This window comes from Hyperolius riggenbachi, chromosome 9 (genome assembly GCF_040937935.1).
Source record: "Hyperolius riggenbachi isolate aHypRig1 chromosome 9, aHypRig1.pri, whole genome shotgun sequence".
Classification (NCBI taxonomy): Eukaryota; Metazoa; Chordata; class Amphibia; order Anura; family Hyperoliidae; genus Hyperolius; species Hyperolius riggenbachi.
The window spans coordinates 233,696,254-233,723,495 of NC_090654.1; the positions used below are offsets into that span (position 1 = coordinate 233,696,254).

Here is a 27,242-nt window from a genome sequence, read left to right on the forward strand (position 1 = left end):
GGATTTAGCTAGGATGGCAGCCATTCATTTGGAAATTAGACCTATTAAAATGTAGTGAGATAAATTCTGAGGCAGCAGTAACAGTACCAGCAGCAGCTCCACCATGTACTAAGATCAGAGTACAATTTTGTAGATGTAGTTTACAGGGCCGGTTCTCTCATGAAGCAAGGTGAAACATTTGCATCAGGCGCAGAGATTACAGGGGCAGCATGTTTGTACTGTGCAGTCAGAGCAGGAGGAGAAGCGAGAGGAGAGCGAGGTGAAGATGTCATCATTAGGGAAAAGCAGCTTGTTGTGCTGTGTGAGGAGTCTGACAGTGAGTGAGGAGGAGGGAGGCAGGAGAACAGCAGTGTTTTATTTGTACAGCGGGAGACATGGCAGCACTTTCATACAGAGGCTGTACCCGAATTATCTATCTGCATGGATGTGCAGAGCTCCAGAAAGTGTATTATTTGACTTGCACAGCAGAAGGGAGGAGATGACACTGCTGTCCTGACTGAGGAGGAATGGAGTGGCTGAGGGTGAGCAGTTTGTCACAGACTCACAGCCAGCCAGCCAGTGTGCTATTGTGTTTAGCTGCAGCATGTCATGTGAGAACATTAAATGAAGCAAAGTAAATTGTTGGGTGCTGTGCGATCATTCCAAATGGTGGGGGAGGGCTGCATCCTCACAAGTTTGCCTTAGGCTGCAAAAAGTCTAGAACCGGCCCTTACAGTTCATAACAAATAGACACTTGGTCACTGGGGGCGTTAGAAGGACCCCTATACTCCTAGATAGGCAGATGCATAGAGGGTGGCACAGTGACTATAACTCCCACATTGCAACACTAGAGTCTCAGCTCAGGCACTATCTGCAGGGATTTGTCTGTTCTCCTAATTCAGTGCACAACAAGCCTTTCTATTTAATTTGCAGCCCCTTCCCCTTCCCCCACGTACAGCTCCTCCATGCACACTTACCCCGAGACCAGGGGTCTGCAATCGTATTCGTCAAAAGAGCCAAATACCAGCATTACGACCCTGCAGATATTGTCTGAGCTGAGATTCAAACCTGAGACTCTAGTGTTGCAATGTGGGAGTTATAGTCACTGTGCCACCCTCTATGCATCTGCCTGTCTAGGAGTATAGGGGTCCTTCTAACTCCCCCAGTGACCAAGTGTTTATCTGTGATGAACTGTAAGGGCCGGTTCTAAACTTTTTGCGGCCTTTGAAATCCTACAATTCCCTGGAAGGAAATAAGGAAGTCTGTCGAGCAGAAATTCTTCTTATTAGGCAGAAATCAGTTCAGTGGGAAAAAAAATTGCATTCCGTAAAATTCCACGGAATTTCATTTTTTTTCCGCGGAAATTTCGCCATAGTGATATAGCGATTCCGTTCCGTCACAACAGAACGGAATCACCAAATTCCGGCCGGAATCATGGAATTCTTAATTCCGCGGAATCCAGCGACCATCCCTAGCAGTGGCTGCTCCCCTGTAGTTATGCCTATTTTGCATCCTGCAAAATGTGTTTTGACTAAAGGCGCGGTTAACCCTTCAGGGACCAGCTGCCTAATCCCCCTTATGGACCAGGCAAATTTGCATGCGGGGGGGCGTTTTGGGGGGGTCAGGCGGGTTTGGGGGCGGCCGGATCCCTGCAGGGGCTTGCTGGGCATCGTATTCCTGTGTGGCCAGGTGCCTGTATGCAGCTTTACTCACCTCCCAGGCTCCAGTAATGAGCCACTGTGGACCCCTCCGCTTTCGCCGGCATCCCCGCTCGAACTGCTGCTAGTTCCGGGTCACGGCTTGATGATGTCATCAAGCCGGGACCTGGCATTGGGGTCAGAATTAGCGGGGGGAGTGCTGATTGTCGTGGGAATGGCAGGGAGGTGAGTGGATCCTCTTCATATGCGCTGGCTTCTGATAACTAAGGGGAAATGTCAGCTGTCAAATGACAGTTTAATATCCCCTCTTGGGTGCGCACGATCGCGCCGGATTGGAAAAGGTGGGCGGCGTAGATTCTGCACTTGTGGCTGTTCTAGCATCAGGCTAGAACAGCCACAAGTGCAGCATAGGCTCTAATATAGGCGGTGCCCAAAAGATTAAGGAATACAATTGAACTATACAGACTGTCACCCATTAAGAGGTAAGGTAGTAACCTCAGAGACTCATTCTATGAGGCCACACCTCACATACAGAATAGTTTTTGTACCTACTCCCAACCCTAGTGGAAGCGGTGGTTAAGCTCTACCCCTCAAACACACACATCCAGTGGTGATCAAGGAGAACACTTGGAGAGTAGGGCCATTTTTATCCAGGCTGTGTTGAATTATGGGAATAGCCCATAAGGAAATACCCCCGTGGTTGTCTTAGTGCCAACCAACCTGGTGAGTAACATTAACATTATATACAGTAGATATTTCTGCTAACATAACAGTATAACACTACGTCTGGCTCTCTTGGGAGACAGTTAGCTGTTCTTCGGAGAAGGTCTAGACCAGGGACACAACAAGGTATGCCTAGGCCACCAGCAAATAAAATGATCCTGGGCTCCCCCCCTGCAGATGCTCCCTACTGGAAATGGCCAGTGACACAGATTGCTCCACCTCTCCGTCCTTTCCCAAGTATTCATGCAGCAGAGCTATGTGATTATATTTGCCTTATCCCGCCGCCTCTCACCTCCTCTTCCTCCCAACAGCCACTCGCTCTGTGCTGCATACCTTGTATTCAGCCCAGCGGGTTGCAGGGAGGAAGAGGATATGTGAGGCAGCAGGATGTGGTAAATGTAATCACATAGCTCAACTATGCTAATGCTCTGCAAGATGGTTAGGAGAAGGAGCAGACCCTATACCCCTCGCATGGGAACTATTGTTACACCCCTGGTTCAGGATACTGTGCATTCCTATGTTTTCAGTCTGCACCCTGAGCTAATGTTCAGCTATCATATGTTCTACTGAGTTCCACTACTGTTCAGTAAAGTTTTTTGTTCCCTGACGCACTCATCATATGACAAAAATAGCAATAACAATGGATTAAAGTATCACCGAACAGCAGCAGTTATTAAGTGAGTCAGCTGCCATCGAATACAGCAAAGATTACTTTAGTGACTAAGCAGAACCCGGTGCACTCCAAATGAAATTTAATGCTGCCCAATGGTAGTTGCTATTGTTAGGTTAACAATTTGGACACTTTCTTTTTCAAGCAGTCAGCTATCCCACAGTGATTCTGGATAAGAACTACGGTGTCCTGGAGGTAACATACAGGTTATCTCTTTCCAAACCTATTTCCTGATTACCCACATCCCCCTCAGCAGTGCCAGCACTTCACTTTTTCCGGTGTTGGTGATGTTTAGGGGTTACTCAAGATGTGCATTCACACTCCCCTCAGCTTCTTCCAACTCCAATTCTTATTCTCAGCAGGTTCGTTTCAGGCTAGTTTGTTGTCCCAGGCAAGGAAACGACACCTTCCCCCCTTCATTTTGTGTATAGGAAGGTGGTTGTCTACAAAAATAATTTGTTTTGCATACACCAATACCAATCAATATGGGCTGAATCTAAAACAATAACAGCTTAATTAGCACAATAACAGCACCTGTCCTATCAAGAACCTCTGTCACGAAAATTTAAAATATATGGAAACATATACAATTAAAAAGTAAATTTCTTCTAAAGTAAAATAAGTCATAAATTACTTTTCTCCTATGTTGCTGTCACTTACAGTAGGTAGTAGCAATCTGACAGACCGACAGGTTTTGCACTAGCTCATCTCCTCATGGGGGGGGGGGGGGGGGTGTTCACAGGGATTTCTTTATTTTCAAAAATGCACTGAATAGCAGTTGCTCCATCCAAAGCCAAAAAAGTGTACGGTGTGCAGGCCCGGATTTACCTCACTGGAGCCCAGATGTCCTGGCACCCTAGACTTTGCCCTCCATGAACCTACAAACCCCCAACAAACTGCACAGTCAGTGTGCTGACTAGCCCAGCTGTCACTTCTCCCTTACTTCACGTGCCCACCATAGGTAGCTACAGGTGCTGCTTAGTATTAGATAGCCAGAGGTATCCTCAGTATTAACCATTTATGCCTCCAGGACGTAGTACCTACGTCCAGGAGGCCACGTGCGCGTCCGCGTGCTCCCGCGGCCGATCGCGCGCGTGCACGCGCACTCCCGGCCGCGGATTCGGTAGCCCAGGAATCAATGTATCAGGCTAAGGTGCCCGATCACTGATTCCTCTCCCCTGCTGAAAAAGCGACAGCTTCTCTTGGAAGCTACGCTTTTTCTGAAGCTCTGTCCCTCTAAGCGTACATTGTACGCTTAGAGTGACGTCATGTAAACAAACTCAAGATTGCCATCTTGTGGCCAAAAAGTAAAACTACAAGCAAAAGTAAAAAAACATTACAATACACAAATATTTCCCCCAATAAAACACTATTTATATCCCACCCTCCCAAAAATGCCCACATAAAATGTTTGATAAAAAAAAAAAAAAACATTGCTATAAAAAAAAAACCACATAAATATTTACCTAAGGGTCTGAACTTTTTAAATATCTATGTAAAGATGAAATATTTCGCTCTATTTTTTTTTTATAAGCTTGTAAACAGTGATGGATGCAAAACGGAAAAAATGCTCTTTTATTTCCAAATAAAATATTGTCGCGATACATTGTGATAGGGACATAATTTAAACGGTGAAATAACCGTGACATATGGGCAAATACAATACGTAGGTTTTAATTATGGAGGCATGTTTTATTTTAAAACTATAATGGCCGAAAACTGACAATGATTTTTTTTCATTTTTTTTCTTATTCTTCCTGTTAAAATGCATTTACAGTAAAGTGGCTCTTAGCAAAATGTACCCCCCAAAGAAAGCCTAATTGGTGGCGGAAAAAACAAGATATAGATCAGTTCATTGTGATAAGTAGTGATAAAGTTATAGGCTAATGAATGGGAGGTGAACATTGCTCGGATGCATAAAGTGAAAACGACTGAAGGCTGAACTGGTTAAGTAGCGAGAGGTGACCCCAAGTTTTAGGTAACTAGAGAAACTGCAGTATTAACCTCCTGAGTGTTACGCCACTCAGGATGTTCTGTTACTTTTTGCCCGATAATTAAATATTTGTCCCAAATGACTGTAAACCCTATAGCTAGAACTAGGCTAGCTAGTAGAAGTGTCCGGCACCCTCCAATCCCTGCCACTCCCCCGTTTATACATTACCCAACCTGGATCCAGCGATCGGCGCAGCCTCCCGGGACAACTCCGGTCTTTACTATGGGGAAGCTCACACATGACATCATGACTTCGCCGACGTCATGACATCATGTGCAAACCCGATCCTCCCCATAGAGAGACCGGAGCTGTGCAGGGAGGCTGTGCGATCGCTGGATCCAGGGGGGGGGTAATGTATAAATGGGGGAATCGGGGGGGGGGGGTTATCGCAGGGGAGCGGCGGGTGCCCGACACTTTTACTAGCTAGCCCAGGCTTTACAGTCATTTGGAACAATTATTTAGTTATGGGGGCCTCCTGGGGCCACAGAGCGGTATGCTCGACACAGTGTTGGGCATACCGCTAAGGAGGTTAAGGAGCCCTTAACGGATGGGAAATCAATGGAATCCCGAGAGTGCGTGTATCAAAAAAGGGCGCCTGGAAAAAAGGGCGCGGGGTATAGCCGAAATTGTAAGTTTCAATGCAAAACCATATTTTTCTTTTAAGGGGCTGTAAACAAAAATTTAGTGCTAAATAGGTTAAATAAACGGAAATGAAATAGCAAAATACCGTCTATAACAAAAAAATGAATTCTGAAAAGAAACGTCAAATATCATCTATAACAAAAACGATATTTACACTTGTATTAAGCATAGCAATGCAATGGTAGGTTTTACAGATAGTTTACTGTAATTATACCAAACTGTAGGCTCACACAGATCTCTCCCTATTCCTATCCCTAACCCCTAGACCCCTCTTTGTTTAAATATATATAATTTAATAAATTGTATATATTACATATATTGTGCTGTAACTATACCTAACCTTACTCTCACACAGAGCCCTCCCTGTACCTATCCCTAACCCCTAGACCCCCCTGGTGGTGCCTAACCCTAAGACCCCCCTGGTGGTGCCTAACCCTAAGACTCCCCTGGTGGTGCCTAATCCTAAGACCCCCCTGGTAGTGCCTAACCCTAAGACCCCCCTGGTGGTGCCTAACCCTAAGACCCCCCGGTTGGTGCCTAACCCTAAGACCCCCCTGGTGGTGCCTAACCCTAAGACCCCCCTGGTGGTGCCTAACCCTAAGACCCCCCTGGTGGTACCTAACCCTAAGACCCCCCGGTTGGTGCCTAACCCTAAGACCCCCCTGGTGGTGCCTAACCTTAAGACCCCCCTGGTGGTGCCTAACCCTAAGACCCCCCTGGTGGTGCTTAACCCTAACCACCCCCCTGGTGGTGCCTAACCCTAACCACCCCCTGATTGCGTATATTATACTGTTACTATACCTAACCCTCCCTGTACCTATCCCTAACCCCTAGACCCCACTGGTAATGCCTAAACCTAATCATCCCCACCGCACAAACACCCTAAACACATATAAACAATAATATATTTAATCCTTAAAATACTTCTCTACAAATAACATAAATAAAATAATTTATATATTTGTAATAGAATAAATAGCCTTAAAATAGCCTTAAAATCACGTATACATTAATATTATAAATAGAGAAAAGTATATATAAATATATACAATACAATAGATAGCCTTACAAGCATTAGAAATCTTAAAATAACAGTAACATTAAAAGTGATATTTTAGTAACTATAATCAATGCATTATAAGTGTAAAAACAACCTTAAAATACCAGTAATATTAAAAGCGATATTTTAGTAACTATAATCAACGCATTATAAGTGTAAAAACAACCTTAAAATACCAGTAATATTAAAAGCGATATTTTAGTAACTATAATCAACGCATTATAAGTGTAAAAACAAAGTTAATACTAAAAGCGATGTATTTCTAATACAACAAGGTTGAAAACGGTATTTACGCATTATACATGTGAAAACAAATTTTTAAATGATCAAAGAAGTGTAAACGAAAATTTAGTTGTTCTACTTTTGTAAGCGAAATTTTTAAACTAAATAATAAGTATAAAATGATATAAGCGAAATTTAAAAACGAAAAAATAAGTATAACACAAACTCAAAACGAACTTGTAAACGATATTTGTTATAAACCTTATTCTGTAAACGAAAACTTTTGTTAACACGATCCCTGTAACCGCTATTTCTCGGGTGCCCTTTTTTCCTGTCGGGCGCTGAATAGCCGATATTTTGCATTGCAGTCTATGGCGGCACCCTTTTTTACTAGCACCTCTTGAGAGTAACCTCTCATTTACACTCTCATCTAGACCCGGCATAGGGAAGAAGGGAGTAAGGCACTCGATGAGAGGAGTGAGTATTTTATCTGTATGTTTTTGAGATGTGGGAGGAAAACAGAGTGCCTGGATGAAACCCACCCAGAGACGGGGAAACATTCAAACTCCTTGCATACAGTGCCCTGACTGGGATTCTAACCGGGGACCCAATGCTGCAAGGCCACTACACCACTGACAGTGTGTTAAGAATAGCTCTGTGGTGCCCCTCCTTCAATTGTCACCACAGGCATGGGCCTGGATTGCCTATGCCTAAAAATGGCCCTGCTTCGCAGTCTACCAGTTACAGTGGCCAGCTTATGCTCCAGCAGTCACAGGCAGCACATGAAAGATGGCCACACACCATACAATTTTTTAAATATCTTTTCAATTCAAGAATTGCAATCTATTTTTCTGACTGATAGTAACATTTCAAAAACTGACTACTGTATCACACATGTTCAATTTTTACCCAGTTATGAAAAAAAATGATTGAAAACTCAGAAAAAATTGCTTGAGAGTATATATTAAGAAACGGACAATCTACCACACACCATTCAATTTTCATATGAATCGATCAGAAAAACATTTTTTACAATGTGAAATCCGATCGTTTTTATCGAATTGTCGTAAAATCGCATGATTTTATTGTATCATGTGTCCCAGTGCTGTACCCTAACGTCTGTCAGTAATCAGATGTTTCAGTTCCTGACAGTGGGTAGCAGCTAAATTATTGGTAACTTTAGGGAGCGTAGCACATTTTGACATGGGGGTCTGAAGGAGGGAATGCTAGAGCAACTTTTAGAGGGTATTATAAAGCTGGATAGTATGGAGGATACTGGGAGGCTGGTATACCTTAACTAAGGCAACTAGTGTAGCTTAAGCAAATGTTTGTTTTTAGCAGGGTTGCTCTCCAAATTCGCGAATTTGTTATGTACCCGAAAATTCGGGTCAATTTTCATGGTTGCCGAATTCGAATCTGAACTCTGATACTGTTGACAAATTTGAATAGTGCCTCTCAAATTCGGCCGAATGATCGCAAATTCGGGTTTAATTCGGATTTGGTTCAACTATCTGCATCTAAAAAACCTAGAACTCTCCTCCTCCCTCTGGGTTACGGGCCCAGCACGCTTCCGCTGCACCACTCTGCACTAGGGAGAGAGATAAATCTACATGGCTATCTGGGGTTCTCTTCGGACAACTGTTGACCACAAAAGGCAAGGCCGTCCCTGGGTGGGCTTGAACCACCAACCTTTCGGTTAACAGCCGAACGCACTAACCAATTGTGCCACAGAGACTGTGCATGCAGTTGGTGCTAAATGATTTTATGGGGATGTATGTGTGTCTTTTGGAGGGAGGAAGTAAGTCTGCTCCAAGAAGTTTAACGCCACTTTTTCCTACAACGAAGCATGTCCTGTGCGGCAGCAGAGTGGTGCAGCGGAAGTGTGCTGGGCCCATAACCCAGAGGTTGATGGATCGAAACCATCCTCTGCTAGGCATGATTTCATTTGTGCACCTCGCTTTATCGCATGGGCAAAACAGTTTCCATAGCCCTGTAAGAGAAAGTGTAATAAGGGTCCTGCCGTAACATAGATATTACGGTAGCTAAGACTACTCCTGGGCCTTTCTTGTAGTTGAAGAGATGAGTGAACTGTGACACCACAGCAAACAGAGAAGCTTCCCCATATTGGAGCATTGGATTTGGTAAAGTCTTAAGCCAATGTGTTTTTTGCCACAAGTAAGCTTTAGGTTAGCAGGAATGGTTGCATGGCCACCTAGCTTTTCATCCTTCCCAGGCCAGCTAGGCTGGCTTCAGCCTGTAGTGTTGGTGGTATAGTGGTGAGCATAGCTGCCTTCAAAGCAGTTGACCTGGGTTTGATTCCTGGTCAATGTATGTGAGCGTGATTTTGACATCCTACAAATCCCCGGAAGACAAGATCCTCCTCCAGAGGAGGAGCAGGAGGGGGCAGGAGGGGCAGAAGGAGGATCACTGATTTCCCCTAAAAAAACACATCCGAATTCGCGAACACAAATTTCTTCCCTAATGTTGTTACCGACCCCAAACTGATCGCAACCGAATCCGAATCTTCCCCGGACCCGAATTTGAATGTACCCGAATCAGATTTTGGTACATTTGAGCTTGCCTAGTTTTTAGCACTGAACCCATTTTAAGCTCCTCCTTTTCTATAGGACATTACTGTGGCCAATGACACCACCATTGTTCTATTGTTTTTATCAGTCCCAAAAATTGTGTTACTTTCACTCCCTGCTGTATACCTGTACAGGGCTTGTAGCATGTGGGGATCACCTGATCAGCGTGACTGAACAGTTAACGTACTTTCTTCATGCGTGTCATGTCATCTGCGTACATTGATCTGCCAGGTAGCTGCAAGCATTTAGCACAGGCAGTGGGGTGACACTTGTATGTGTGTTTGCAGCTCTTAAAGCGGAATATAACCCTGCATTTCAACTTTGCTCTAAAACAGTATTTACAGCAAATTATATGCAAAAAGCATTTTTTTTTACTAGACCAGCATTGGAAGGGTTAAACACAGAGGTTTAAAGTTCCGTGGAGAGATATGCAGAAGTTTAGATAGATACATTCTATTTAGTTAAATGTGTCTATTGAGAAATGTTACACACTCTTTGGCTGTCCTCTAGCTCCTTCTCAGTCAGAGACAGTGAGTCACATGCCACACTTAGATACATTTATGTAAACAAAATGTATCTATGTCAGCTTCCGATGGGTCTGCAGAAATCTCCAGGAACTTTAAAGCCCTGTGTAACCCTTCCAATGCTGGTCTAGTAAAAAAAAAATGCTGGTTGCATATAATATACTGTAAATAATGTTTTAGAGCAAAGTTGAAATGCAGGGTTATATTCCGCTTTAACCCTCATACACTCATATGAGTAATGCCGGCTGCAGGGATAGGGACTTGATCACTTAGGTAAACTGTTCACGATCCAGACCAGTACAGACATTTAGCTACCCCAAAGGCTAGCGACATGTTATTTTGCTACAGAAGGGGAGGAGGGATGATACACTGTGCATGGTGGAGCGGCTTTCAGCAGATAGGGTGGTGATGAGGTGAACAATAAGCTCTGGTGGCAGTTGTTGGTTGGGTGTTGATGTTGCTAGAGGTCCAGCATGCCAGATCTTTGTGGAGGCTTCTATACAATAATGATCGTAATCATGATTACGCAAAATTTTGCATAAATTTTCGCATTTATGGCTATATGTAATTACGAATTGTTAATTCAATTGACTTTGTATAAGCATTCATAAATACGCATGAATTTACCTGTAATTTACACGTAATTTTGTGCCGACTTTGGAGGTGAATAGCAAAGGCCCCACACAAGCTAGGGCGAGGAGAACCCCAGCGCATACTACTAAGGCTGCATCTGAAATGCCCACCAGCTCATGTGTGCAGCACATAAATAGACTTTCTGCACACTTCGCATTCAATTCAGATGCAAATCATATGCAAATCTGCATTCAATTGCAGCATGTGTTTAGGGATGTGCAGCCTTTCCTTCACTGTTCCCACACAAGCTATGACTACCAAAATTGCTACATATGTCAAGGAGAATAGTGGGTACAAGTCAAAAAGAAAGACATTTTCAAAAAGACCTTGCCGTTTTTTAGAAAATCGATTTTAAAAATGCAAAGAAAAATGTTTTTTAAACTCAGAAAAATAACAATTTAAAAAACATTTTTCTTTGTATTTTTAAAATTGATATTTTCAAAAACAAGGTGTTTTTGAAAAATATTTTTTTTTTGGCTTGTACCCACTATCCTATGTAACATACACTATGTAGCAATAGCATGTACGAGAGCTTCACATTACTATTATGATGCGTAAATGCAAATGATGATACGCATAGGCATAATTTCCCTACTTCTATACACATTTTAGATTCTTTGCTGAGATGGTCCATAACAGCCACCTCGATCATGTTTAATCCAGTGTGTGGTTTTTTTTTACCGTTCACCTTGCTTTCTGTTAACCATCCAAATGAAGCTTCAAGATAATATAAATAATAATAATAATAATAATAATAATATATATTTTGACTAATGTAGGGACATTTAAAGGACACCTGAACTGAGAGGGTTATGGAGGCTGCCATATTTATTTCCTTTTGAACAATACCATTTGGCTGTCCTGCTGATCCTCTGCCTCTAATACAAAAGTCATAGACCCTGCACAAGCAAGCAGATCAGATGTTTCTGACTGAAGTTCGAATTAATCTAGTTGAATTTAAGTTGCAAGCTGCATGCTTGGTTCAGGCATGTGATCCAGATACTATTGAAGCTATAGAGATCAGCAGGATGCCAGGCAACTGGTATGTTTTAAAAGTAAATACATATGCCATCCCATTCCCCCATATCCCTCTCAGGTATCCTTTAAAGCAAGGGTAGGAAACCTATGGCTCTGGAGCCAGATTTAGCTTTTTTGATGGCTACATCTGGCTCACATACAAATCATCAGTAGGGGTTGATTCACTAAACTACATTGTTCAAGCAGTGCAGCTTAGTGTGGCAGTGCAAATAAAATGTTCAAAAGTAGGCACACTACTGCTCTAGCGTTCACTACTAACTTGCTCAAGCTACCCCAAAACGAATGGCTGCTCCAATTGTCCCACCCTGGACCCTGTCAGGTCCAGTGACTTTGTAATAATAATGGCAGTATTTGTATAGCGCCTTTCTCCTGTCGGACTCAAAGCGCTTGCGAGGCAGCCACTAGAGCGCACTCAGTAGGCAGTAGCAGTGTTAGGGAGTCTTGCCCAATGAACTCCTTACTGAATTACTGGCTTACTGAACAGGCAGAGCCGAGATTCAAACCCAGGTCTCCCATGTCAGAGGCAGAGCCCTTAACCAGTACACCATCCAGCCACTGCTGGACAAGATCCCCGCACTTTGATTGGCCCAATAGGCTGCCTGTCACTTGACAGACATATTGGTCCAAAGTGCGGGGATCTCGTCCAACAAAGTGAATCAATCCCCAAGTCAGCTAGCTAATTTTACACAGTCAAAGACATATTCAAACAAAATCACAACTTATAACTATGGGTTCTCACCTAGGTGAGTCAGAAAAATTTCTGATGTTGCTGTAACCCGAGAGAACCTGAAGACGTGTCCGACACTTCCACTGCCCGGCGGATCAACTGTATACACATCACCATAGCAACACGGCCCTCTGCTGCGCATGCGCACTGTCCCAGTCTAAAACATTGTATGACCCTCACAGAATTACATTTTAAAATATGTGGCATTTATGGCTCTCAGCCAAAAAGGTTCCTGTCCCCTGTTCTATAGGGAACCTTAACTGAGAGGGATATGAATGTTTAATTTTAAACAATACCAGTTGCTCGTCAGTTCTGTTGATCTCTTTGGCTGCAGTAGTAGCTGAATCACACACCTGAATAAGCATGCAGCTAATCCAGTCTGACTTCAGTCAGAGCACCTGATCTACATGCTTGTTGAGGGGCTGTGGCTAAAAGTATTAAGGTGGCCACTAACAGTCCAATTTCTAGCGAAAAATCGTTCGAGCGATCAGAAATTCTGATCGGACAAAAAATCGTTCACTACACCATCAACTAACCAATCATTGCTTCCTATCTATCACGACCACCAAGAAAATCCAAATTTTCGTTCGATGAAAATTCATTCGGGTGACATTTTTTCACTCATTCATAATCGATTGTGTCCACCAATGGAGATTATTTACAACCAATCCGATCAGAATTTCTGATCGCTCGAACAATTTTTCGCTAAAAATTGGACCGTTAGTGGCCAGCTTTAGAGACACAGGTTCAGCAGGAGAGTCAGTCAACTGTTATTATTTTAAAAGGAAAAATCCATATGCTTTTCAGTTTAGGTTCCCTTTAAATTGCTGAGTCTATATATGTGTTTGGATTACTGCATGTAGCTCATCTTTAAATGCACAGGTTGATAAAATCTGAAAAATTGTGTGTAGTTGTTCATATAGGAGCCGCAATCAAATCGTTGCTCACAGCTTCTGTTTTAGTTTTGCAGTCCTGGCAATGAGCACAGGAGTTCATCATGTTGTGAAGGGTCTGCAGGCTGCCAGTAAACTGTTTCTGGGAACATCATAACCAGAGCCAGAGATTCTGCATGCAGAGGGCAACATGGCTGGCAAGATCCTGTAGTTAAATACAATTATTTTGTTCTAAATTGTTGTTTTATGTACTTTATTTTATGCTGTGATACTGCCATCTACTGGTGTTCTTTCTGCACTGTGTTTTGGATTCTACAACTTCCAGGCATGGACTTTATGCATGGCAATGGCATCGCTGGGTGTATAGATAAGTTGCAATCGTGACATGTGGTGTAGTGCACTGTTATATAGAATATACTGTGGTGGCTGAGTAGTGTACTGGTTAAGGGCTCTGCCTCTGACACACGAGAACCCGGGTCACATCTCAATGTCAGCTCTTCCTGTTCAGCAAGCCAGCTTCTACTGAGCAAGGAGTCCTTGCTCACCCCGTCCTGCTGTGCAGTGCTGAAATGGTGCTGAATGCTCGTGTTTGGGTTTCCAAGGTATTGCCAAATTTGAACACTTGTCCTAGGGAAGAACTAGGGTGCTACTGCCTACTGAGCGAACCCTAGTGGCTGCAGCTCAAGTGCTTTGAGTCTGCCAGGAGAAAAGCGCAATATAAATGTTTTATATGTTAAAGTAGACTATGTATGTTCATTGTAAGGAGTAGTGTCACAAAGTACTGTTTTTTGGATGTACAGCAGCTGATCTTTGTCACCATTAGAGTGGGCTGGTGGAGGACGAGAGAAGAGGCTTTGGATCTTTTAAGAGTGTCCACTAGTAGTGACTGAGAACATATTTACAGCAACATTACTTCTGCAAGGAGAATTCATGGATAAGCATTCGATCCTTTCATAACATTTCATTTTTGCTTCTGATTGGTGAGCCTGCGCAGGAATCAAAAGTGAGACATGATCACGTTATTTGATATTTTTTCTAGGACTTTTAGGCTGGTAGCACACTTGTCTGTCAGTTTTCTCTGTGCATTTTACAGTATGCGCTATCTGCGCAGAAGCAGGACATTTGGGTGACTGTGGCTAATGGCCTATTCGGGCGCACCATAGGCGGCTAATGCAAAATTTCGGCTATTGGGCACCAAAACAGAAATTTGGATCCCCAAAAAATAGTGGGTGCCAGGCTTGTCCAACCAAAATTTTTAGTTTTGAGAATTCTTTTTTTGAAAATTATATTTTGAAATTCGTTGTGAGAAATATGATTTTTAGATTATCGCTTTTAATGTTTTGTTTTGTTTTCAATTTTGAAATTTGTTTTAAGCATTATAATTTCATAAATTATTGTTTTGAAATGTATTGTGTTAGAATTTTTTTTTTTTACGTTATTTGCAGTGAAGTGGTTTTAAGGTTAGGCATCAGAAAGGGTAGTCTTAGGGTTAGGCACCACCAGGGGGATCTTAGGGTTAGGCACCCTCAGGCATTGGTACAGGGAATGTTCTGTGTGAGAGTAGGGTTAGGTCGATGTAGTTGTAGTAAAATATTGGTAATATTTACCAATGTTTTACTGTCCTTATTACAACTGTAAAGATTTCATTTTCATTGTTATAGACGATATTTTGCAATTTCGGCTTCACCCCACACCATTTTTTAATTCCATTATTTCAGCATAGATGAAGAAATGATAAAAAACATTGGTATAGATGATATTCTACTATTTTGGTTTCACCCCACACCTTTTTTATTTCTGTTATTTTAGCATAGATGACGAAATGATAAAAACATTGTTATAGACGATATTCTACTATTTTGGTTTCACCTCGTGCCTTTTTTTCCTGACGCCCTTATTTAATGTACGCTATCTGCACACCAGTGCACTCTTCGCGGTTACAGTGCTTCACTCTGCGTGTGAGCGCTGTAACCATGGAAAGGACACTGGAGGCGCTGCTGAAGAGTGACGTCAGAGCTGGAATGCATGGAGCTGGTGAGTGTCCTCTCATAGGTGCTGCTCACCGCTGTAGAGGGAGGGAGCAGCCGCAGCTACCTATACTTGGGGCACCTATATCTGGATACCTATACTGGGGTCATCTATACCTGGCTACCTCTACCTGGCTACCTAAGCTGGGGGCACCTATAGCTGCCTACCTAAACTGGGGTCACGTATACCTGGCTACCTAAACTGGGGGCACATACACCTGGATTCCTATATTGTGGGCACCTAAACCTGGCTTCCTATATAGGGGACACCTATACCTGGCTACCTACTGATACTGAGGGCATCTTTTTTTTGGTTGATCCGCATTTATTATCTCTGAACTCACTTGGTTGGCCGGGTCCAGTCCCTTGGCGTTGTGTATGATAAGTATGATAAAGGAAGAGTTCTTTGTGTATTGGCCACATCTAGGGATGAGCAGAAATTACTCCTGTGCATAATAATGCATTGTAATTTGCATTTACGCATCGTAATCGTAATACAAAATTTCGGGGAAAAGCAAAATTCCTTTTATATGCATTTGTCATTTCATGCCAAGTTGCCAACTTTATCAGTGAATAGCAAAGCCCCTATACTGTACATGCTATTGCTACCAAAATCGCTACATAGATTTGTTAAGGAGGATAGGTACAAGTTAAAAAAAAAATTCAAACAGACCTTGTAGTTTTTGAGAAAATTGATTTTAAGAAATACAAAGAAAATGGTTTTTAAACTGTGTTTTTTTGTTTAAAAATATTTTTTCTTTGCATTTTGAAAATCGATTATCTAAAAAAACTACAAGGTTTGTTTGAAAAATTATTTTTTTGACTTGTACCGACTAATCTCCTTAACATGTAGCAATATTGGTAGCAATACCATGTATGGGAGCTTTGCTATTCACCACCAAAGTCGGCACAAAATTACGCGTAAATTACACATAAATTCATGCGTAATTATAATTTTTGCGTAACTGTAATTAGCGGATTACGGTCATCACTGGCCGCATCAGTTGGCCACTTTGCAAATTGGCCCGGCCAGTTCCAAAAGTGAAGAATTGAAGCCTGCTGGTTGCCGTGTGTCTCTTTCTCTGAACCTTGCTGTGTGTGTCCTCCCCAGCTTTACTGAAGGTTGCGTGTGGCTTGCATTTGCTGCCGCATCAGAGCCTTACCCACGGGTCTGCCTGTAGACTCTCACTAGTACCAGACAGCCTGGCCTCTTTTTTGTGATCCATGTATTGAACCTCAGAACTCGGTTTTAATATGTCCAGATTTCACAACTTGTTTTCTTCTACTTATTATTGGTGTGGGGGGTGTGGAGGGCTTGCAGAATTCCTTATTTGGGTTTGAGCGTCTCTGCATAATAAGTTAGATGTTATTTGCCTGTGTATTAACAGCATTATCCCTACCAAGATTAGCACGCTTGTCAAGTGATCCCTAGCTGTTCCACTTCCTAATAAGTTAATTTTAAGGCACGCAGATATGTAAATGGTGTCACAGCACATGATATGACATGATCATTAAAATGCAAGCAAGGCTCGGTGATAACAGAACGGTTGCGTATAAATAGCTCCAGCGAATTGTTCCTGATAATTTGTGAGACTTCTACACACTTGATTAATGGCTCAGCGATATGCCTTGACTTTACTTAATCACTTAAATATCAGTTGATATTGACAAAAAGGGAAAGAGTTATGTGACAGCGTCTACAGTGGCGGATTTGGTCATGGTGTGAATTTTAAGTACGGACTTGGAAGTCTGTTGTGGATAATATCCGGTTTGTAGGCAGAAAACCAAGACTAGAGCAGAGATTTAATATAGAGGTGTCTGTGTGTGCTAGCAAGTCCTGACAATTCTGGGTGCTAGACTTGGGGGTCTGTCATCTAGTGTGAATACGTTTTGACAAGCCCGCTTGGACAATGTGAAAGTGCTGTTAAATGATGGTCCTGAAATCCAAGCGACGTGTGTCATTTCAGTTCTTTCAGCTCCACGCTGTTCATTTTTGGTGCCTCAGCATCAGGTCCAGCAGTTAAATTGTGAACACTCACATTACCCAAATACATTGGCAGTGGCGTAACTGGATGGGTGCAGCAAGGTTTATGCCATGGGCGTCATGCGTGCCCTTGTGTTGCATCCCCAATGCCATGTCTGCCCCTAGCCTCCCTGTCACTCAGACCTCAGATTAAGTCTGATATCTGGGCAACACTGCCTACTTAAATTGGACCTGAACTCCGAACTTCCTCTCTGCTTTAAAAGCAACAGCATAATAACCTTTAAACATTTCTTTGTTACAGCTAAAACAAATCCTGCAATAAATCTGCAGTATGTCTATTTTCTGCTTTCATGGATGCAGACATATTGCTAACATCCCGTGTTTTCCTATTAACGCTTTGCTGTGGCAGTCTGCTGACACAGCTCAGGGATTAAATTACAACTTGTGCTTAGTCACAGATGAGGGGAAAATTAGACAGGCTAAACTCTCTAAATACATCCAGGGTGCATTCCTGTATGCTTTCCTTCTGTCCTGTGCAAGAGTTCAGGTCCACTTTAACCACTTCGCCATATCTGGACGCATATATCCGTCCAGATAGGCAGTGGTGCTGCAGCCGTGTGGTGCGCGCGATCGGGCGCGCGCCCGCGCGCGCTCCCGCTGCCTCCCGCTGCCCCCCCCCCGATCAGTGAATGGGAATATAATTCCCATTCACCGATCTAAGTCCCCGGCAGAAATACCGACGCTTTCTCATCAGAGAGCGTGGTATTTCTGCCCCCAGGAAACTTCTTCTCTTCATTTTAGTTCCTAGATGCGACATCGTTCGCATCTAGGAATTTTTTGAATGTGGCCATCTTGTGGCCAAATAGTAAACTGCACCCACATACCTGTATTGAATAAAAAAAAACATTATATTACATCTAAAATTGGCTATTTACCTCCCAAACTAAAATTACCCAAATACATTTTTCTATTAAAAAAAAAATAAAAAAAATTACAATTAAAAAAAAAAACGACATAAATAGTTACCTAAGGGTCTGAACTTTTTAAATATACATGTCAAGAGAGTATCTTATTAAATTTTTTAAAATTATAAGCTTGTAAATAGTGATGGACGCAAATTGAAAAAATGCACCTTTATTTCTAAATAAAATATCGGCGCCATAAATTGTGATAGGGATGTAATTTAAATGGTGTAATAAGCAGGACAAATGGGCACATAAAATGCATGGGTTTTAATTACTGTAGCATGTATTAATTTTAAACTATAATGGCCAAAAACTGAGAAATAATGATTTTTTTCCATTTCTATCTTAATCTTCCTGTTAAAATGTATTTACAGTAAAGTGGCTCTTAGCAAAATGTACTACCTAAAGAAAGCCTAATTAGTGGCGGAAAAAACGAGATATAGATCAATTAATTTTGATAAGTAGCGATAAAGTTATTAGCGAATGAATGGGAGGTGAACATTGCTCGGATGCACAAGATTTTCGAAACTGTAGGCTGAAGTGGTTAATTTATGTATATAGAGCACACTTGAGCAATTTAATTATTTTATCTTAACGCACCTGGCTGTTTAATTTGTTTATTATGAGGCACCTGGTTACTTGGTTATTTTATATGGACATTGTGACTACTTAATTATTTTATCTGGAGGCTTGTGTCCAGGGGCGTAACTGTAGGGGAGTAGCCTCTGCGACCGCAGGGTGGGTCATAGCATTAAGGGGACCCTAACTACTACTTAACTCCCTCTGATACAGGAGTCCATCCTAACTAAGACCAGGCATTTTTGTGGCTACACTTTTTTATGGGGGTGAAAATTACAATGTCCACACTTGGTTTATTACCCTTGCAAGATGGGCCCCAGGCTGTAAGGGTAATAAGCAAGCAAGGCTGGATTTATACTTGTTCCTCCCCTAGGCTGAGTATGTTGGGGCTCCCCTTCCATTTTCAGTATTGACCCTCCCATTCCATGTACAGCCCCTTCCTCTATGTGTATCATCAATGTACTGCTGCTCCTTTCTGTCATGTACAGCTCTCTTGGGTATCAGCTTCCATTTTCATGTGTTGCTCCCCTTTTGCAGCAACACCTATTTCAGGTCTTGGTGCCCCCTTGGGCTACAGCCACCAAAGGCACAGGCCTTTGTAGCCTTTCCAGGAATCTGGCCCTAGTCACGAGGGTAGACGGGGAAAGGCTATGAACATTGGGGGGGGGGGGGCGTAAAGGTTTTGCTGGGGCCCCATAATAATTAAGCCCCGGCTGGTGACTACTTAAAGGGACACTATCGAGTAACATGTTTTTTTCAATTGCGATAAGAAATGTTTGGGATGTGCTGCTAACTACTGGTGTATATAGTTCACCATTATCCATTTATCTAATTCCTTTCACATTTTTCTGATGGCAGTCTGCTGAAATTCTGATGGCAGACTCAGCCATGAGGGGAGGGGGGAAATTCACTCACACTGCATCTGTTAACTCTGTGTGTGCAGAGAGCTCAGTCAGAGACAGGCAGAGCTTTCTCTCACAGAGAGCAGAGGAAATGTATCTTATGTGCAACAAACATTTGTATTACTGTAGTGTGTGAAACCTGATACCTGTTTTCATGTAATCTGCTTCAATATTACACTGTTCTTAGCATGTCAGACTGCAGAGATTCATACAAATTCATATCTCTGCAAATGAGACATTCCAAATGTTGCTAAAATGTACACACAATGAATTAAAGCTTTTGCCTCTGATATTTAACATGAATAGTCAGTGCTGGGCCGAAATTACGCATGAGCGTAATTACGCATCGTAATTAAATGTAAATTTACGCGTAAGCGCTGCGCGTAACTTACGGTCTTACGCGTAATTATTTACGCGTAAGCGGTAAAGTGGTATCGTAATTACACTGTCTACCGTAATTTCTAGGTATGCGTAATTTTACGAACACTTACGCATAATTTTACGCGTAATTACTAACGTAAAAACTCCCCTTGTCTAAGAGTAGCCAATCAGTCAACATCCTAAGCAACCAATAGTATATTTTCCCGCCCTTCAGTATAAGCGTACGTTTTGACGCATATGAATTATATGTACGCAATAACTGTCACATTGACGGCTATTGTGTACATATCGTCTGTATGCGTAAAAAAATACGCATTAATGGGTATTACGGCACTATGCGTAACATCGTAGTGTAAGCGTCTACATTACGGTATCCTTACGCGTAACTGCGTAAGTTTACGCGTAGTTACAGTGATGTACTGTAGATAATTTCCTATGCCGTAACCGTAATTGCGTAATGCGTAATAGCGTAAAATTACGCGTAATGATCTGTAAGCGTAGATTTTTCCATTACGACCAGCACTGTGAATAGTAGGAAAATGTTTACACCGCTACTAAGACATTATTTGTACGTTGTCATTTTAGAACACTTGGGCATTGATAGTATTCCTTTAATATTTTTATTAGGGGCATGTGACTACTTGATTCTTTTATATGAAATCATGTGACTACTTTCTATCCATTTATCTGGAAGTATGTGACTATTCATTTATTTAATTCGGAGGCACATGGCTACTTAACTCTAATATCTAGGTGACCATGGCTTCTCAATGTATGTATCCAAAGGCAAATTAAACTCTGATGTTTGGGTAACTCGGTAGCTTAATTCTGGTACCTAGGAACAACATGAGCGCAATTTCAGTGTTTGCCATAGACACTACTGTATGTTACCCAGATATGCCCCTGGACATTGGCCCTTATTCAATTCATTTTTTATCCTAAGTTTTCTCCTAGGTAATATTTTCACACTTTATCAATACCAAATGCCTTTTCTTTTTCAAAATGTTTACTTGAATTTTCAAGTATAACTATAACAATTTTGCGAGCATCTGCGTATCACACAAGTGACCATCACATAGAAACAAAAAGACATCACAATATACCCACATTGCTCAAAACTAAAATAGAATAGCAGTCAGGATGCCTTTTAAGCCACCAAAAAAGGAAGAAAATATTCAAAATAATTTTGACAGTACTTGTTCACCTGTTTGTTGGTACTTCTTCAACTGCAGAGTGCTAAAATGTATTTGACGGTAGCTAATCAGGAAGCTTCTACACAGTTTAAAAAAATAAATGAGTAAAAACCTTTAAGTTCCTTCACATGTCGAGGAAAAATTTGTGCGTAGAGTGGGTACACACATGTGCAACTTTTCCGCCCAACTGTCATCCAAACTTAGGTTGGGCATGTGTACGTGTGGCAAATGACGAGATGTGGGGCTAATAAGATGCAGTTTGCCTGATGCAACCTGTGGATCAACTCACCAAACTCAATGCTGGATAAAGTATATACCTACTGTAACAGACACGACCTAAAAGGCGATAGAGGATAAAAAGAAACAAGGGGATCTCCAGTCCAATAAGAATCTGAATGCTTATTTGCCACAAACAATAAAACAGGAGAACCAATTGCTGCAGGGCTGGCATAAGAGAGAGTACAAATTAAGAAAAAGCCCAAGGACAAATTAGTCCAGAGCTCCATCCCCATACTGAAATATTGCGGTAGTAGAAAGCTTGGAGTGCCACATCTTACCGTATGAAATTGGTGCATAACTTTGGGTGCAAAGCAAACACCCCAAATACAGTCAGCAGTTCCAGTGATCGGTTAGCACACCAAGCTTCTCTTGAGCATAGTAACAATTTTTATCACACCAAAGCATGTGTCAAAACACCATAGTTGACAATCGTTTCGGGGCCTCTGTGGGTCCATTCTTCAAAACAGCACAACTATGGTGTTTTTTTGACACATACTTTGATGGAATAAAATAGTTACTATGCTCAAGAGAAGCTTGGTGTGCAAACCCATTACTGGAACTGCATACTAAACTATTGGGAAATCACTGTGTTTAAATAGAAACTCCGACCAAGAATTGAACTTTATCCCAATCAGTAGCTGATACCCCCTTTTACATGAGAAATCTATTCCTTTTCACAAACAGACCATCAGGGGGCGCTGTATGGCTGATATTGTGGTGAAACCCCTTCCACAAAGAAATTCTGAGTACATACCCTGGGCTGTCTGTGAACCCTGTTGCATTGTGGGAAATAGCCGTTTACAGCTGTTTCCAACTGCCAAAACAACAAGCAGCAGCTACATCACTTGCCAGCAGTAAAAATGTCACCATGTGATAAATGTCAGAATATAAATCAGGGATTTAAAATATTTTACAATGGGCAAACACTGACTAAATCATTTATACATAATTATTGTAAAAATGAAGCACTTTTTGTATTACATTATTTTCACTGGAGTTCCTCTTTAAGATAAAATAACACAACCATAGAACAACCGTACTCTGGACAGGTAAACTAAACAAAACTACTCAGACAGTACATTAAAAAAAGAACATACAGTAAAACAAAACTTAAAATTTGAGCTTTAAAGACTTAAAAAAAATAGAAGGGGTAAGTTGGAGACCATATCATGATTTATATCTCATTATCTGACTTAACCACTTGCCGACTGCGCACTCATACCGCGCGTCGGCAAAGTGGCAGCTGCAGGACCAGCGACGCAGTTCTGCGTCGCCAGCTGCAAGCTAATTAATCAGGAAGCAGCCGCTCGCGCTTCCTGTCAATTCACGGCGGGGGGCTCCGTGAATAGCCTGCGGGCCGCCGATCGCGGCTCGCAGGCTAAATGTAAACACAAGCGGAAATAATCCGCTTTGTTTACATCCGTACAACGCTGCTAACAGTAGCAGCGTTGTACCAGATCAGCGATCCCCGGCCAATCAGCGGCCGGGGATCGCTGTCACATGACAGGCAGGAGCCTGTTAGAGGCTGCACAGGACAGATCCGTTCCTGTGCATCCTCGGATCCGGGGGGAAGCTAGGTAGGAGAGGAAGGGGGGAATGTCGCTGCGGAGGGGGGCTTTGAGGTGCCCCCCCCCCCGCAACACCCAGGCAGGCAGGAGCGATCAGACCCCCCCAGCACATCATCCCCCTAGTGGGGAAAAAAGGGGGGCGATCTGGTCGCTCTGCCTGCACCCTGATCTGTGCTCGGGGCTGCACAGCCCACCCAGCACAGATCAGCTAAAACAGCGCTGGTCCTTAAGGGGGGGGGGGGGGTAAAGGGTTGGTCCTCAAGTGGTTAAAGAGGAACTGAGTGAAAATAACTTAATAAACAAAAGTGCTTATTGTTTACAATAATTATGTATAAATGATTTAGTTAGTGTTTGCCCATTGTAAAATCTTTCCTCTCCCTGATTACATTCTGACATCAATCACATGGTGACATTTTTACTGCCGGCAGGTGCTGTCACTGTAAGAAGATGCTGCTTGCTTTTTTTGGCAGTTGGAAACAGCTGTTATTTCCCACAATGCAACAAGGCTCCCACAGTGTGATGTCAGCACCATGCTCCTGACATCACACTGTGGGAGGGGTTTCAACACAATGGGGCATATGCAGTTCACTTTTTCACCTGAGTTTCCTCGTAGGTGAAATTTTTAAACCTGTCAATAAAATGCATTTTAAGCCTCCAGCAGGCAAGTAAATATTCAAAATAATTTTGATAGTACTTTTTAACCTACTTTTTTGTATTTTTTTAGTTGAAAAGTGCTAGAAAGTTATTTTAAATTGAAGATGAAAACTTATCTCCTAGGAGAAAACAGGTGAAAAAGTGAATTGCACATGGCCCAATGTCAGCCATATATAGCCCCCCTGATGATCTGTTTGAGAAAAGCAAAATATTTCTCATGGGAAAGGGGGCATCAGCTACTGACTGGGAGGAAGTTCAATCCTTGGTCATGGTATCTCTTTAAAGAGAGACTGAAGTGTGTCCCTGCTAAAACGCCGCCATCCCGCGGCTAAATGGGGGTCCCTTACCCCCCAAATCCCCTCGTTTACTCACGGGGATCTCTCCCTGTTTGAGGCAGGGCTAATGCACGCAGCCCTGCCTCACACGCTTCTATCGGCGCATATTTCCGCTTCTCCCCCGCCCCTCTCAGTCTTCCTTCGCTTAGAGGGGCGGGGGAGAGGCGGCGATGCGCCGCTGATAGAAGGCGCTGAGAGGCAGGGCTGCAGCCGTTAGCCCTGCCTCAACAGCAGCAAAATCTACGACCAAGTTGGTCGTTTATTTTGCAGGGGGGATTTGGGGGGTAAGGGACCCCCGTTCAGCCGTGGGATAGCGGCGTTTTAGCAGGGGCATGAATATAAGCTCTGAAGCGAGATTTATTCTCGCTTCAGAGTCTCTTTAACCCATGAATTATCTCTATTTTTCTAAATTACATCATGATTAGTATGACCTTATAGTTGAGGTTAAAAATTCAAGAGGAAAGCTTTGTGAATCAATTTCTAAGACGTTAAACACTCGAATTCTAAAAACTTGTAAATACTAAATTCCAAAGTTGTTCACTGTAGCTAAGCCAAAGAAGCGCAGTGAGACCCCATTCACACCTAAAAATGAAAACACAAACACAAGCCTTTTGCAGTTTTGTGAACTGTTCTTTTTCCCTCCCGGCGCTCCACTGCTCACTGCGTTTTTGTGAAAAACGCTTTTTTTTAGAGCTTTTTCAGAGCGGTTTTGTAATTCACTCCCAGACGCAAGTCAGGAAGTTAACTCTTTGACCCGGAAAAGAATAAATACAATGTATTTATTCTTAAAAACGCAAACACAATCGCTACACAAAGCAATTTTTTTCGCATTTTTCCTATACCTTCTATTATAGCAAAAACTCCTCAAAAATGGTACATGCACCGCTTTGCAGAGCGGATCGGAAATGAACCACTCGGATGTGAACTCTCTCATAGGAAATCACTGCACAAGCGTTTTGGGGGCTATTTTGAAAATCGCCTGCCGGCGGAAAATGCCCCTTGTGTTAACGGCCCTTATAGAGGATTAGCAGAGGTTGATAAAGGTGAAATGGGGCTCTAGGCAAGGTATAAGCTTGGGCTCCATTCTCTTTTTCTTTTTGATGAGAAGTTGAGGAGGCATGTCAGAGGTGGTAGTAGCCAGACCAATGCACACTACAAGGTCCTAGGCATCTGCCTAGGATGCCTTGTGGATAAACTGGCATGTGTACAAAGATCGTCATTTCCTCACAGAGGCTTGGGTGTCATGTGTGCTGCATCCTCATTTAGGGCCCATTCACACTTGAGCGTTTCCCCGCGATTTCAGCAAAATGCTCAAACGTTAGCGCTTTTTAAAAGAGCTAGTGAATGAAACCCTATGGGCCTATTCTTACTTGGGTGATTTGTGCTAATTGCTGCAAATCGCCCAAAATCTCTAAACGCAAACGCATAGCCTACACCACGGGACCCCCCACTCTTGACAAAGCGGCGTGACTGCCGCGACACCGGTAGAGTAGTCTACCGGGGGCCTCTCTACTGCATTGGACACCTTGCTGGTTCACTCCTATCCTGGGTCACGTAAGCCTACTCCATCTGTCACTTTATAATTGCTGCGGTGGTCTCAGCATCAATCACTCATTTATTCTGCATCCTCTTTTTGGGGGCTGATCATTTCTAGCACGTTGGCACTTTATTACACTGATCACTGTTGTTGATATGAAATGTTTTTTGCTATTTTCTTGTCTTATTTATTTATCACATATGCACTTTATTGAGACCTGACTTTCAGAACCCGGGTTCTATCCCTGCGATAGCTCTTATATTGAGCAATCCAGGTGATTCTCTTATTGATCAAATCAATCATGCTTTATTTGAGCTATATTATGTATTAATGAATTGTTTTATATGATATGAGGTGTCCATTGTGTTTTTAGATGTTTTTATTGTTGGTGCTTTCTGAAGATACATAAATAAACTTTATTTTGAATTGATATATACAGGTGTGGTGCTGTATTGGTCATAAACCTTGAGCTATTCTATATATAGTGACTTAGCACACACCTACCTCAACATTGAGTGCATGAACTTTCTGTTCTGTTCTACACCATTTTCAGGTGATTTCCCGGCGATCACGTTTAAGTGCTATAGAAGCGCTAAATGCGATCGCTAAAAAAATCGGCAAGTGTGAATGGTGATTTTTTTGCATTCAACGCAAAAAATCGCAGTAGCAAAAAGCTAGCAAAAGCGCTAGCGTTTTGCGATCAGCAAGTGTGAATGGGCCCTTAACCAATTTTTCCCTGATCTCACCCTTGAAGACACTGCGTCAAAATGAACAGGTTCAGATGAAACTGTTCTGAGCTATGAATTTGGCACCACACCTTAACATAAACAATATCTGGAACTGCTCCAAAAGCAAGTACACTGGTCTTATTCATGACGGTATCAGTAGTTTGTGCCTAAACTGGGTATTTCCTGGCTGCACTAGAACAGAAAGTGGGCCTATCACAGGTTGAAAGATGTACGATTAGTCACCATCCCCTTAATTTGATTCTGAAAGGCAATTCCTGTAGTGAAAACAGCTCTACCCTAAAACAGGAATAAAAAAGAAAAACCACTACAGAGTAGTATGCAGATTGATTGTATGGCAGCTATAAAGAGGTTCCCAACCTACATAGTCATTCATCAAATAGCCACACTGAGTACAAATGTACATTCAAATTAGTCTTCATGGGATGCCTTAAAGCTACAGCCTAATCCATAATGCAAATATATTGTATTATTGATTCTAGACCCTTTCAGAGATAACCGTGCACAAGGCCAGTGCTCTTGCTGTCAAAACATGTCCATGTTGACCGCCTGCTGTGCCTATGCAGCGAAATCCCGCTGCTGGCCATGCAGAAATACAAATGTTAACACTCTCTCATTAAGCTCTCTCACGTCACTTGCTAGAGGGGAGCCTGCCGCTAACTGATCGGCCCCCGAGAGAGCAGGAGTCAATATTGAGTGCCTTGGACTTTATACATACTGTGCAAGGTCTTCTTGATGCCTA

At 42.4% G+C, this 27,242-nt stretch overlaps 1 protein-coding gene and 1 non-coding gene across 4 annotated transcripts in view; both read right to left on the reverse strand.

Annotated features, from left to right (window-relative positions):
• MDGA2 (MAM domain containing glycosylphosphatidylinositol anchor 2) overlaps positions 1-27,242 on the reverse strand; it is a 1,075,710-nt gene that overhangs the window by 203,409 nt on the left and 845,059 nt on the right. The window lies entirely within an intron of this gene.
• Positions 8,609-8,682, reverse strand: TRNAN-GUU (transfer RNA asparagine (anticodon GUU)). The gene has a single exon. It is a non-coding gene; the product is annotated as a tRNA-Asn (tRNA).